The sequence below is a fragment of the Protopterus annectens genome, chromosome 11.part0, assembly GCF_019279795.1.
Source record: "Protopterus annectens isolate FY-2018-M chromosome 11.part0, PAN1.0, whole genome shotgun sequence".
Lineage (NCBI taxonomy): Eukaryota > Metazoa > Chordata > Ceratodontiformes > Protopteridae > Protopterus > Protopterus annectens.
In genome coordinates this window covers 41,948,308-41,964,091 of record NC_056745.1, presented here as the reverse complement: position 1 = coordinate 41,964,091, position 15,784 = coordinate 41,948,308, and the positions used below count along the sequence as shown (strand labels likewise).

Below are 15,784 nucleotides of genomic sequence, written 5' to 3'. Positions count from 1 at the left end.
GTAATGTCTGATATTTTCTGAAACAATAAAATGCTTTTGTTTTGCAATAAAATGAAGGGGAGAGACTCAGTGGCATGATACAAACTACAAAGGGCCAATGCCCAGAGCAGTGCAGGGAAAAGGACAAGTTCCAATTCAAAGCCAGCTGCCCAGTATAGCTGCAGATGTGCTGTGCTGCTTTATACCACACAGGCAGATGTGAGTGGCCTTGTGCCCTATAAAATGATTGGTCGTATGAAGTCTTACCCTGGGCGAGTGACACTATGTGGAGCCCAAGGTGGTAAGAAGGCCCTCTGCAAAGTAAATTGCACCAAAAACATGCATTTGTGATGTTGCAGGAAAGGGTGTTTTCGCTCATTGAGGCCACATCGCCATACATTGAACCATAAATTTTGGATTGCATTTGGCTCAGCAGTGTTCCTCACTTCTGTCCTTGAACCCCGTGGATCTGTAGTACAGAATAATGTTTATTTTGATACAGATGTGGTGTAGTTCCTAGATCATACATTGTGATGTTTATCACCTTCAGGGCACAAAAGTGGCTCATGCCTTAGTTCATGATTTCAAGTCAAGTTCATGACTCCTGTGTTGTGCTTTTTTCCTTCAGGACACTTTGCCATACACTGCCATATACATGCACCTGACCTATGCCTATTAAATACCAAACTCAAAGGCTCCTGGAGGTGGAAGGAAGGGACATTCCATGCTGTAAGAGCTTCAAATGAAGCTGCTGTCTCAGATGGAAGTAGCAGTTTTAAGCCCATAGTTTTATTGTATCACCTTTGATCACTTGCTTACTAACAGAAAATGAAGCACGGCTTTTAGCACATATTTATAGTATGCATGTCTGTAGCATCTGGAAAAGAAACTGGCTAATTGTACTCAAACATATCTTTACTCATACATTAACAAGTGAGATGCCTGTTGCAGTTCTGCAATTTCAAACAGAAATGCTAACTACCCTCAAGCAATTCAAATGTTATTTTCACTGTAATTAATTGTTCACCGACGGAAGATCCATATAAACTCGATTTACTCTCAACAGAGGAAGAAATTAACTGCCTTCTCTAGGTAAATGAAGACGTGACTCTGCTCTGAAGCCGAGTGCTTTTTTAAAGTGTCAGTTTAGTAGCAGTGTGTCGATCTGTACACTGCTGTACAGCTTTATATTCTCTACATCTGGTAGCTGTTAAGAAATTTATTACCTGTAGCAGCAACTGAATCTTAGCCCAGTTTCAACACGTTTTAAACATACTGCATTAAAATGTTAGTGAATGGTTTAACACTAAATATGCACTCTTGCATACCTGAATATAAAACCACATTATTCCAATATTAGAAACTAGATTGTGGTAAAAAGGAAAATAAGACGAGCTGTAAAACTATACTCTTTGTTCATCAGCAGATGTTTTGGAAATAACATTCTGTTCTCCTAAATGGGTAGGCTAATTTTAGTAAACGATTGAAAAGGCTTATTCTGAAGCTACCTTAAGTCTTTCTAAAGAGCTTAGGTGCGAGTTATAAAAGGTTGTTGTTAACGTTAAAAAGGCAGGTCTATATCACTTCAGTGAAAATTCAGTTCAACGAACAGTATTTTTGGTTCACTTACACCAAATGTGTCATTCATTGAACTGTTCATACTGAGGCTGCTTACAGTGAAGTTCAGGAAATTTGCCCTTTCCTCACTGTAGTGCAATGTAGGAGTTGGTATATATAATTAGCAGGGGGTATGGGGGCCATAGCCCCGCACAAGAGTGCATTCCGATGAAAAACATTTCCTATAAAATGTTCACCGAACTGTCACTTTGCTGAAGTGTTACAGACCCAAAAAGGCTTATCCTGAATCTATCAGCGATGATTAGGACCCAGCAAAAAGAAGTCTTAGTGGACTACTGAGAGGGTTGGACATATCTGACATGCGGTAGTGCTGAGGGTAGGATATTTTGACAGAGCCGTCCAAGTCTACACCGCTGATGCACAATTCATAAAAGAGTTTAACATGGACGTAGGTGCAATAAGTATTGTATATCTTTGGATAGATAGAGCAGCATATCCAGCATGCCTCATACAGATGGCAGGAAAAGATCATACATCATGTCTGATGGTAAAATCATGGTGGGTGGGGATACTACACCATTTACTAACAGGTTAGGTAGGCTGCTGAGGAACAGAAATGATCACTATCCCTTTGGCTAGGGGAGTGAGGATCCAATTTCTGTCTTGCCCATGGAGTAGGTTGTAGATGCTTAATGCAGACATACTGGCTGTGAAAGACCAACTGTAAACAGGAAGGCTAGAATGAAATGGAGACACTTAGCACTCCAGGCCTGATTAGTAGAGTTTGGGGGATGCCGTGGGCATTAACATGTTAGGCGTGGTAGGAAGAGTGCTACAAGCAATGACAGCATTTCCTGCCATTGTAGACTTGTGGGTGGTTCTCGGTACACTTGCATGCTGGTAGAATGAAGCCTTCACTTCAACAAGAGGTACAGAAGTCAGGACAGGTTATGAGCATGACAATGGAAGCATTTGCATTTCCTAAAAAAATTATAAGGTTGATTAAGAGGATATATGAGGGATCAGTGGTGAAAATTAAAAGTGGATGGGGTCCTGTCTGATAATTTCTGCTTGAGCAGAGGAACCAGGCAGCGATGTGCTTTTTCCCCTTTGTTATTTGCATTAAATTTAGATCCATTGGCAAAGAAAATAAGGAACTCAGAAATTCAAGGATAGAATTGGTATAGTAGTCAAGAAAATAAGGAACTCAGAAATTCAAGGATAGAATTGGTATAGTAGTCAAGAAAAGCTGGCTGTATTTGCAGATGATAATATTTTATACCTGACAAAACAAGAAAGAGAATATTAGTGTTTTGCAACATTTTGAGACAATTTCAAATCTTTTTGGGATACAAAATTAATGAAGCTAAAACAAAGGCAATAGCAGTAAGTTATGTACCCACATATGAACATGTTCAGCAATGTCCATATTTATGGGGACATGAAAAAATGAAGAATTTAGGAGTATGGATTAAAAATGATTCTGGTGTGGCAGCTAAGGATATGTGGGAAGAGACTAAACAAAAAATACAAAAACTGACAAAATGGAAGCTTTGTTATATGGATATGGATAGTAAGATACAAACAGTTAAAATGTTTTTAGTCACTTTAGTCTCATACATAGGTCAGGCATATTTTTATCAACCAGAGGAGGAGTTGTGGATAGCAATTAATAAAGAGCTGAAGGACTTTATCTGGGAAGGGAAGATGGCAGGAGTCAAGTGGGATAAACTGATTCTTCCAGCAGAACTGGAAGGATTGGGATTACTTGATTTGAAGGGATATTTCAGAGCTACACAGTTAAGGCTCCTATAAATAGCACAAGCAAAAAACTGTAATTCAAAGTGGAAATGGATGATGATGAAAGAGTGGGGAAGCTCAAGAAACAAGGAGAGATCGGGATTTTGGATGCAGGCCTTTAAGGAGAATAACAGTAATCTTGTAAAATGCTATATCTATAAAGCAGCAGAAAGTATTCTAAGAACTAAGTTACCATGGGACTGGAGAAAGGAAACTCTGCCGATAGAGATGACTGCAAGTAGGGATATAGGCAATTCTGAAGTCTCTGTCCTGTTGCTGATACCCCCCCTCTCATTCTCATTCACCATTTCTATAACCATAAACTTTAAGAAATAATTTTCTCCCTTTTCCAGTGTATGTTTGGCTAAAGTATTGATTTTATCCCTGTTCCTAATACCCAAAAGATGTTCTCTTATCCTAAATCTGAATTCTCTGTTTGTTTTTTCTACATAGTATCCTGAACACAGGCCACAAATTGCTAAATATACAACATTTTTAGTGCAACAGTTAGCTGTAACCTTAAATGTGTATTCTTATCTGTGTCAGGATGTTTGAATTTATTAGTTGTATCTATCCACCCACATCGATTACAATTTTTACATGGTATAGTGGCAGAGACTTCAGAAGTTAGATGGATCATTCAATTACAGGCTGACAGGGGCAGTGGCTTAAATGATAGAGTTCCCCTGTAGTGTATTTTGAAGAATAGGAGCATTCATAAATAATAGGATGTATTTTATTTTTATTTTTATGCTTATGATTATTATGTATTTTATTGTTAATGTGCATTTGTATTGTTAGTGTAAATTTTAGTAGCATCTGTATGACACATGAACTTTATACAGCTATTTATATATGATCTGATATACATGTGTATATAATTTTGGGATTATCATGAGTCTGTGATAATAATAGATATTCTATAGAAAGTGAGAAATGATAGATGCATTAGCACCTATATGTAGTCTACATATGTGTTTCAAACATGTCCTTTTCTATATATGCACTTAGAAAGAGGATTTATGTGAACAAAGTTTTAATAAGAATATATATTAGGGTGTGCTTATTACTTTAAGACTGTAAAAAGGTGTAGTCATGATTTGACTGATACCAATTAAGATTCCCCATAGAAATGGAGTGGTTTTAAATGTATTTTATTGAATGGTCTGAAGAAGTGGGAGTCATTCCCATGAAAGCGCTTACCAAATAAAGTATCTTGATTTTATGAACTGAGCTGAACAGAAGCTGTTTTTCTTCTACATTGTTTATGATCCCTGAAGTTCTGTGTGTTGCTATTTTCTTTGGGGTCATTTAACTCAAGCTGCATTCCTATTTTTTGTCTGTGGAGTACTAGAAGTAGTGACTATAGTAACAGGGATCTACTTCACAAAAAAGAAACCCCATAACACCGAAAACACACAACCACGTTAAAACACATCCATAACACACACATACACAACTGTCCCAAACTACCTACCACAACATTCTACAATACAGATAGGCAAGCCCCCCATACCCCCTTTCTTTAATATTCTAACTCCGAGATTACACAGACACACAAGGCAAACTCACACGCACACATTACAGTCCCTCACACACACACACCACAGTCACAACACACACTTACACACACCACTAGCCCTCAAACATACACTTACACAAGCATACTTACCTGCAGCGCAACACCAGAAGCACGAATTTCAAAATCCCATAATACCAGGTTTTGAATTTCTCGCTTCTGGTCTTTCGGTGTAATGGGGTTTCATGCATGTCATCTCGGTGATGTGAGTTTTGGTGTTCTGGGGTTTCGTTTTTCTGAAGTAGACCCATTAAGAGATAAAACAACTGAAACTGAGATCTTTAGAAAATGGTAGGAGAAAACTAAATAGGATAAAATGGGAATTGTGGGAACAGTGCGTACAGGATAAAATATAGAGGAGGAATGATGTTTAAAAGAAGGCAGGACTTACATGAGCTATGTAATGTTTGACTGACACACTGCGTAGATTATAAGTGATGTATAATGTTTGCAACTGGGAATGCGTCAGTATGGCGTGTGATGTAAAATGCTTGCAACTAGCATTGTGCTGGTGTGGTTTGTTTTCATTTATATAAGTGTGTGATTGCCTGTGTTGTAAGTGATGGCTTAATAAAGATGTTTCTTGTTTAAAAAAAGAGCAGGAATTTTATAATGTATTTAATGTTGCTTAGGTTATGTATATGTGAACTTGTTAATACAGTTTGATTATTTTATATAAATGTAAATTTGCCTATGTCACAAGTGATAATTCAATAAAGGTATTTTACAAAAAAAATAATTCAGGACTTGAATGTGATCACTGCCTGGCTGGGATCATGTAACCTGAGACCTCTGATCACTATCAGGCCATGGGGGTCAGGATGGCATTTTAATCACTAAATAAGCTGTATGAGGGGGTAGGCTGTTTCTACTTGGTGTAATATCAGCTGGCAGAGTAGAGTTGAGACTGCAGATTCTGCAAACATGGCACAGAGGTAAGCTATAAATTTCATTCATGGCTAGGATGGATGAGACAATGAGGCACAGAATCTTGATTGTTGCATTTATGAGTGAAAGGGGTGACTAGTGACTCTGACCACCAAAAGAATGACTTAGGTGGCAGAAGTGACATCCTGACTAACACTATGGTATGTGATGGATTAGCAATAAGCTTTCAGTAGTGCATTATGTAAGCATGGAGTCTTGGCAGGATTCTTTAGGACTGAAAGTTCTCAATGCTGCCAAGGTGACAAGGGTTGGGGGAAAGTTGAGACGACGCTATTACTGAGCTGATGAGTGGGATGTTTGGGAGGGCACTAGTCCATGTCAGTTTGGAAGTGGGTACTTTGCTTTTGGCAGTGTCTGTGTTCTGGATACATGCATATGTATACACACGCACATTATATATATATATTGGCAAGCAGCAGTACAAAGTCTAGGGAGAGCAGTGCAGTTATGTTTCATAACTTTATTTAAGGTCATTTTGCTTTGGGGATTTACAATATCATAGTGGAATCAATATTGTGTTAGATGCAGTATCATAACTTATATTTAACCAAGAATGATTCAGTATGCCATTGTTTAAGTATAGGTACATAGATTCATACTAGGCTAACTGCCCTTGTGGGCCATTTTAAGCCTAGCCAATTACCCCATGTGAGAATCAAACCCTGCACGTTGTGTTCATAAGGTAAACACCTTCACCATTATGCCAACCTATTACCTTTACATAGTGTATTTAAAGTCAGCTGAGCACCTGGCATAGTTCATGACTAAGGCTAGGCTTATAAATGCCCTTGGGCAGATAGCCTAGTACCTACCTATGAACCTATGATATATAAGTAAGACGGACTCCACATTCCCACCTGCATTTCAACACAGATATTTTAGGCATTTAACCTGTCTGTAGTACCAATGCTAGGTTACAGGTGGAGCTAGAAGTTTTCAGAGTAGGTCAAGGCAACAGTGCTACCCAGACCAGACAATGTATGCATGACAGTTAAAGGTCTTTGTCATTCAGGTATTTGTCATCTCTCATAAAAAAGGTTGTATGCTGTTAGACTGAACCAACAAAGAACAGCTCCAAACTATAACCAACAAAGTCTTATATGTAGAGAAATGGTTCCTGCACTTTTTTACTTGCTCATAATCACACCGACCCCAAACCAAATTTATTCACTTGATATAAATATATCCTGGGCCAAAATCACCAAGACTGAGCAAGTAGCCCATACAAAGCTCTTAGGAGCCATCATAGTTGAAAATCTGAAATTTGAGCAACACATCTAAAATGTTCTCCAAAAAGCACAAACCACAAGCTTGGCTTATTTAACAAAGCCAAACCATACGTCACCACTAATAGTAGAATAGTCACTGTTTATTCCCTTCTGCAAACTGGGCTATTATATGCCTCCTCCATGTCCACTAGGACAACTGGTAAACTGAAATAAGGCAACAACAGAACTGCTCAATTTGCTAGCACCTGTGACAACAGAACTCATCACTGCATAACTCTCAAAACTGCAGTGGTTAGAAATTCGTAGCAAACACAGTATGGCCAGTTTAAAATAGTTCTTAAAATCTTTTATCATCCTGAACAGTACCCATCTGTCACAAACCTCCTCCAGTGGTGTACACCAGGCAAGAGCCTTAGATTTTAACACCAGTTTTTATTCAAATGCAGGATAGCTGTCTTCTCATTAAACTTATCTGTTTCCTATAATAGTCTCACAGTCACTATAAAACAAGCTGCAACCTACCACAGCTTTTAGGCTAAATTAAAACTGCACCTAAGTAGCTCATGGCTGTGCAGATGATATTGACCACCTGGATAGCCTCTACTCCGAGGGACTCCAACCTACATTTATTTCACTGAAGTCTTCACCTCTAAATGTACATATGTGATAGAGAAGATAATGAATTATTATAGTTTAAAGTTACTAACTTTGCATTTTACAGTTACTCAGGCAGTTCTGTATTTAATGTCTTTTATAGTTTGATGTACTGTACTGTGATTACTTGTCTGTGCTGCAGTCTAATTATTATAAGCATGAGTACTTTGCACTGTTAATTTTTACCTATTATGATTCTTGTATTATTATTACGGTCTTAAGCTTTTCTCCATGGGCGGCCACTGAAAAAGGGAACTTCACCAAGTTGGGCTTTCCTAGTCAGAAAATAAATATATAAATAGAAGCAGCCCAAAACAGTAGCTGTTTTCCATTTCAGTTGTTCAGAAATTGAAAATCCACAGTGAAACCTCTACTGCGTATGCGTGCTGAATTCAGCCTGCCTCTCCCGCTCACATGCCTCACCTTGCTCTGCAGTACAACTCCATCTGTATGGTGGAACTGCTATTACAGGTAGATGGGCTTATTACCATTTACTGCCTACAGTACCAGGTCCTACACACAGATGGAGAAGTCGCTCTGCTGCAGCAACCCTTGGAGTTTAATGGGCTCCTTTGTTGCTTGGAATGCTTACCCTGGAGTTCAGTGCCATTGTGAAAATTCTAGCTGTTGTGTAGCAAGCATGACTGCCATTTTGGTTTAAAGCATAGGGCTTTACCAGTTCATAGGTGTGTACTAGGCTAATGGCCCTGGAGCCTTTACAAGCCTAGCCCAAAACAAATTGCCCAGGCACTGTGCCACCTGATGTTAGTTTGCAGTGCCCATAAAATAATCAGCCCTACCAAGTCTGGAACCCAGGACCCTGTACACTATAGTCAGAGTGATATACCACAACACCATTTGAGATGTGTCATTATCCACCATGGAGTGAGGACTTGTAGAGCACAGTTTTTGGAAATTGCTGGAAAGTAAGTGCTTGAGTTAGAATGTTACATTGTGCAACATTTATCCTGTCAGAAACTGGCTAATAGAAGAGGACTATAAGAAACTAAATCAGGTGCGCTGACATATTTAATTTATGGTTATAAATGTTTATGGATTTAATTTGTTGTACATTCAATGTGCACGTGCATTACTGTAACTTGCAGCAATTTGTATGCTTTATAATTCTGACATTGTTAATGATGCAGCCGTTCTTGCTAGTATGACAGCCAAGTAGGCCATCAAGAAGCTCGGCCTCATCACCCAGCAAAGGTGGGAGGGTAACAATGTCCTCCATTAATAGACTTTGACTGTACATGATGTTCTAAAAGGGAGTTGGTAAACGACCTTGCAAGATAATTAACAAACTAAATGCAAATTACATTAGTTAGCAAGTTATTAAAGCTGGAACTTTAATACCTGCTTGGGCATTGCAATGGAGTACAGAATATATCATTTCAACCCCACTGGCATAAAGATATTTAAAAAATATCTGTCTGTAAAAAGAAAAATCTGCCTGGTCTGCCTGGATATCTGCTTAACAGTTTGCAAAGATGCCTGTGAGAGAGAGAGAGAGAGAGAGTAGACAGAAAGATTGGGGTGGTAATCAAGTGAGTGTGTGTGTGTGTGTGGGGGGGGGGTGTCTCTGTATGAAACCTACCACCTACATGACAGAGTCCACAATTTACCATAAAGCTTTTGTATTTCTATTCAAACTGAACACCTGACACTAGAGATAATCCAGGAAAAAGCAAGATTCTATTCTGTCTCATTTACTGACACTTAATGGCTAGATAAGTCACAACAGGCAACATTCAAGTAACCAGAGTAGAAAGGTGATATAATTTATTAGGTTACCATAGCACAAAATACATGTCAAATAGTTGCAGCAGTGAATGCTAAGAATGTTAGTCTGACACAATGAATGCAAGTATAAACAGAGATCTAGGGCAGTGATTTTGGAAACAGAAGGGACTGTCTAGGAATAAAATTAGTTTCTTATGTATAAAGGTCTTGATACTAGGTTATAGATATGTATGAAGATGATGGTCTGGGTCTGGGAATATAAACCACAGACGAAACATCTGTTATACGAGCAATTTGTATGCTGTATAAAAGTATGTGCTGTTTAACATGTAGCAGTAATTTTATTATCATTTTATGTGTGTATCTCATTGTAATAAATAGAACTGTAACTAGCAGTTATGATCCCCTGTGCCCTTCCCTGATCTGGTGCCCCTCTCCTCAGCTTTTTAAACTGAGAGAGAAAAAAACAGGTTTCCTTAGACTTAACAAAAGCAAACAAATGTAACAAACTGCTTGCTACATTTGTAGTAAGGGGCATCCATACCTCTCAACCTTTTAGAGCATGAATTCTGGACAAAGCCATTAATAAAAGTGGTACAAAGGCCCGAAAATAGGGACACATTTTAAATATTGCTCTTGCAAACTTAGAACATTGATAGAATAACAGGTTTTGAATTAGCATGAATTTACTGAAGGGTATGAAGTCTTAAATTCAAATGTCTGTCATTATTTTCTAACTTCAGTCTTTAATGATTTGCTACTGATTTGCCAGAAAACCGCAATTTTATGAAAAATGGACCAGAAATATGAGGCAAAAATCTGGGCATTCTGCGAAAGTTTGTACACTTGAGAGGTATGGGGGCATCTGCAGTTTATAACAGATATGGAGTGCTAAAGCACTTCAGTACTGACTGCAAATGGAATACCAGGGAGGAGGCATTCATTTCCAGATGCTGGCACTGCACTAAAGGTTAGCATCTACTGATCATGTCCCATGCCTCTTCTACCCTCTTTGTCCAATCTTAGCTACACCCCTTCTAAGAAACAATTTCTAGCTAATATCATTTCAAAAGAGTTGTGGTAGCATTGCAGAGAGCTGCCATCATCCTGCAACATTCCACTGAACTCTGTTTTCAGATCTGTCCCCAGAATATGACATCATATCAGGAAGGATAGAGTGCACACAGCAGACTGCAGACGCTACACGATAATCTCCTATGTCTGCAGGGATCCATGTGCCTTCCAAGGATAATGAGATTCAGAAGCAGATAGTCCATCTCTGCATGAGTATGTCTTGCAGTTCTGCAACTTCCCAGAAGTGCCTGATCCCCATGGTTGTATGTCAGCACTGGTACTGAAAACGTACCAATTCGGACAGGTGGCAGTAAATGTTAACAGTGTTAGTGTATCACCACACAGTTGCAAAGCAGCAGCAGAATGTACACATCCTGCATACTGTAGCAATATACCAAGACTTTTGTAGTTTTGACATTTGGAGCAGCGTTCAAAACAATAACAATCACAGTTTGTGTTATCTGTTGTTAGTGTGCATAGGATTCCAGAAGACCTGAGGCAGCAATGCAGCAGTGGTGCTGTCTGCTTCTAGTATGAAAGCTTCGGCACCATACTGTTTTCATAATGTTTAATAGACGTTTCTGTTTTGTTTTTTTTCATAATAGAAAGATAACTCACATAACTTGACATGCCCTGTTGTTTACTACTGTTATAGCCATTTAACTACATATGACTTGACATGTAATGCTTTTAAATTGTCATTTTCAGTATTACGTAATGGACACTGTCATATCAGATTATGAGATATTCAGTCTATGGGGTGGCAGTACAATTAGTCAGAGACAACTGGAACCTTCTTATTAAATGGTGCATAGGAAACCCCAAATGCCAAAGGCTGAAACTAGGTAGAGACCAGTTGATTATGGTCGATTTAAACTATTTGGGTTGGTTTATGCCTGGAGGAGGCTATCATGTTGGGGTCACATTTCTGAGGTCAGGATGATGTTTTATCCTAAGCTGTATTACATTTTTGGCATATTCTCACTCCTCCTAACTGCTATTTTCTGTTAAAGATAAAGAAGATGGTTAGGTAATTTCTATGGGGAAAGGAAGGGTGTTTACTGCCAAACTCTGTGCTTTCCCTTATGAATAGAGCGGGGGAGCTAGGCTACCATATCTGAGAAAGATGGTAGTGACCTTCTACCTGCAGCACTATTTTGATACCTTTACCCCTTTCATTCTCCTATTAATGTATATAGAAGAGGAATTATTAGGTAGTATATCAGTAAACATTTTGAGATGGCATAAAAAGTCACTTCCTAAAGAATTTGTCAGCTGGTGTGTCTGTTACTTCCACAGTTTTCTGGCATTTTGGGAAAGTAGTTGTTATGGATAAACACTAGGGAATAGAAATTCCAAGATGAGGCCACCCGCAAGCCGAAAATAGGTGGAGCTAAGGTCTGTTGCGAAGATGGATGAAAGGGAGCATACAGTGAATCTCTCAGCTATTCCATTAGGTGGAGGGTTACACAATTCTTACGCATTTTGAGACATTAAGAAAAAAATATAACCTTCCAGTTTTGGATAGATGGAAATGTTTTCAACTTGGACATGAAGTATACAAGCCTTCTGTTTATGCCTGTGCCCTGGATTGGAATGTGGGCCAATGTGTGATGCAGACACTCTCTCATGAGAAGAGTTAAAGAAGATTATAATCAAATAGATACTACACTTGATCCTAGCCAAAAGGCCAAGAAGTGTTTTGGTATTATTACCTGATTGTAAATAACAGGTCTTCTGCTTTAGACCATGCTCCACAAGCACATAGCATGATTTCATAGCACTTGCCAGCCCACACACACACTTTGAAGGAGCAGTAGTTATTTATTTATTTGACATTTCTTTACTGGGAAAGTCTGACTGGGCCAGAAACTGCCCATTTTCAGTTGAGGCCTGGGGAGAAAAGCTCCACAGTCACAATATTTCAAAAATCCAGTACAGATATTTTAAATCACAAAGTATCATGTTATAGTACAAACGTAAGAGTGAAACAATGTTGTGATGAGAAAAATATGGAACATGTTTCACAGCAAAGTGCAATGAAAATATGAGTTGAAGAGAATATGTGAGGAAAAACTCAATAGTCATATTATTTGTTACATAGATTAGTATGTGGTAAATGAGACCTGAGACAGTTCTAATAAAACATGTAAAGAGATATCAGAGATTACACGATTAGAGACATTGAGGGGAAACTGAGTGATGACTTAGCATGAGAGAGGTGTTCATATTATGGTTATAGAAGGAAGGATGGAGAGAAGGAGATTATAAGATGAGTGCAGGTGTAGGGGGACTTCAGGTAGCTTCAGTGAGTAGGGAGGAGAGAGGGAGAGGTAGAGGTAACGTCTGCAGAGATTAGTTAAACAAGGTAAGGTAGTGGGGATAATAAAAAGGAGGGGGTAGGAGGCTGGAGAGAGTTGTGAGGTGTGACTTAGGTTGAAGGGTGTGAGTGATGTATAGTGAGTAAGTTGAGCCAGGATGGGCACAGGAGCAGGTTGAAGAATTTGTCAAGTATTTGTTTAGGGGCATTTAAAGGTGGGTAGGTTAGAAATAGTTCTGCTGGTTAGAGTAAGGGTTTCCATATTTTTTGCTACTGAATATGAGTATAGACTGTGTCTAGGGGATTTATTCAGTACATTTATGGTGAGATGTTTTGTCTTCTGATCTAACAGTTTTTTTTTGTGAAATACATGTTGATTAAACGGGTAAGAGCTGGGCAGGCTAATGGTTTGTGTATGATTTCATGTAAATTTAAAAGATGAATGTAGGAGAGGTTGGAGGGGGGGTTCCAGCCAGCTAAGGGTATGCAGTGTTTTACAGTGATGGGTAGATGGGTAAAGGAGGATGAATTAGTAGCACATTTGGCAATTTTTTGTATCAGCTTTCAAATTTGTTTTTATGGAGGATTGTAAATTACTTAGAATTGGAGCTCCGTAGAGTAGAGAGGGCAGAATGTATGTTTTGGCTACAGTAATTTTTTGTGGGTGTGCTCAGAAAATGATTGTTTATGTGTAACATGTCTAGTTTTTGGTGGGTTTTCTTGATATTGCTTTGGATGTGATCATCTTTAAGATGACCATCTGTTATGACTAGTAATAGTTTGGTATGGTGGACTAACTTGATTTGAGTGCCATTTGCTGAAAAGATTTTGAAAGATGCTTTGTTAGGGGTGGGAGATTTTGGGATAAAGAGGAGGTGTTTGGTTTTTGGGGGGTTGAGTAGGAGTTGTAAGTCAGGTTTCAATGGAGATGACAGCTTGTTGAGAGATTTCTTGGAGGTGAGTTAAGGTTTTTTTTAAAAGCAAATGATGGTAGAGTCATCTGCACCTTGAATCAAAGTGTCTTCAGAAGAATATGAATGTAGCTTATTGATAAAAATATTGAACAGTAAAAGGCCAAGGATGGATCCTTGTGGGATTCCTGTGGAAGTGGCAAGATATGTGGAGATGAATACAGTTATTGCCTGTTAGCGAGCTAACTAGAGAACCATTGAGTAGATGGGGATGCTAGACCCAGGGTGGAGAGTTGATTCAGCAGCTTTACTGTGTGTGAACCTGTCAAAAGCTTTCGATAGAGCTAGAAATACCACAGCTTTACTGTGTGTGAACATGTCAAAAGCTTTTGATAGAGCTAGAAATACCGCAGCTTTACTGTGTGTCAGCATGCCAAAAGCTTTTGATAGAGCTAGAAATACCGCAGCTTTACTGTGTGTGAACCTGTCAAAAGCTTTTGATAGAGCTAGAAATACCGCAGCTTTACTGTGTGTCAACATGTCAAAAGCTTTTGATAGAGCTAGAAATACCACAGCTTTACTGTGTGTGAACATGTCAAAAGCTTTAGATAGAGCTAGAAATACCGCAGCTTTACTGTGTGTGAACATGTCAAAAGCTTTTGATAGAGCTAGAAATACCGCAGCTTTACTGTGTGTGAACATGTCAAAAGCTTTCGATAGAGCTAGAAATACTGCAGCTTTACTGTGTGTGAACATGTCAAAAGCTTTCGACAGAGCTAGAAATACCGCAGCTTTACTGTGTGTGAACATGTCAAAAGCTTTCGATAGAGCTAGAAATACCGCAGCTTTACTGTGTGTGAACATGTCAAAAGCTTTCGATAGAGCTAGAAATACCGCAGCTTTACTGTGTGTGAACATGTCAAAAGCTTTCGATAGAGCTAGAAATACCACAGCTTTACTGTGTGTGAACATGTCAAAAGCTTTCTATAGAGCTAGAAATACCGCAGCTTTACTGTGTGTGAACATGTCAAAAGCTTTCGACAGAGCTAGAAATACCGCAGCTTTACTGTGTGTGAACATGTCAAAAGCTTTTGATAGAACTAGAAATACCGCAGCTTTACTGTGTGTGAACATGTCAAAAGCTTTTGATAGAGCTAGAAATACCGCAGCTTTACTGTGTGTGAACATGTCAAAAGTTTTTGATAGAGCTAGAAATACCGCAGCTTTACTGTGTGTGAACATGTCAAAAGCTTTGGATAGAGCTAGAAATACCGCAGCTTTACTGTGTGTGAACATGTCAAAAGCTTTTGATAGAGCTAGAAATACTGCAGCTTTACTGTGTGTGAACATGTCAAAAGCTTTTGATAGAGCTAGAAATACCGCAGCTTTACTGTGTGTCAACATGTAAAAAGCTTTTGATAGAGCTAGAAATACCGCAGCTTTACTGTGTGTCAACATGTCAAAAGCTTTTGATAGAGCTAGAAATACCGCAGCTTTACTGTGTGTCAATATGTCAAAAGCTTTTGATAGAGCTAGAAATACCGCAGCTTTACTGTGTGTCAACATGTCAAAAGCTTTTGATAGAGCTAGAAATACCGCAGCTTTACTGTGTGTCAACATGTCAAAAGCTTTTGATAGAGTTAGAAATACTGCAGCTTTACTGTGTGTCAACATGTCAAAAGCTTTTGATAGAGCTAGAAATACCGCAGATACAGGTTAGTTGTGAGCTTTATTGGCAGTGTCTTTAAATGATAGTAATGCAGTAGATGTGCTGTGGTCTGGCCAAAATCTATGTTGCATATTGGTGATTAGCTTATTTTTTTAAGAGATAGTGGAGAAATTGTTGATGGATACATATTTCAAGGATTTTAGAAAAGGGAGACAGGCTGGCTATCTTATGGAAATTTTAAATGTCAGTGCAATTACCTATTTTATGTAATGGGGTAATGTGTGCTATTTTCCATAA

The 15,784-nt window shown here is 38.7% G+C and overlaps 1 protein-coding gene and 1 pseudogene across 1 annotated transcript in view; one reads left to right on the top strand and one right to left on the bottom strand.

The window, feature by feature from the left end:
- The window catches only part of TMEM117 (transmembrane protein 117), a 1,211,924-nt gene that overhangs the window by 63,971 nt on the left and 1,132,169 nt on the right, over positions 1–15,784 (top strand). The gene's annotated exons all lie outside the window — the stretch shown is intronic.
- Positions 12,221–12,289, bottom strand: LOC122816009 (annotated as a pseudogene).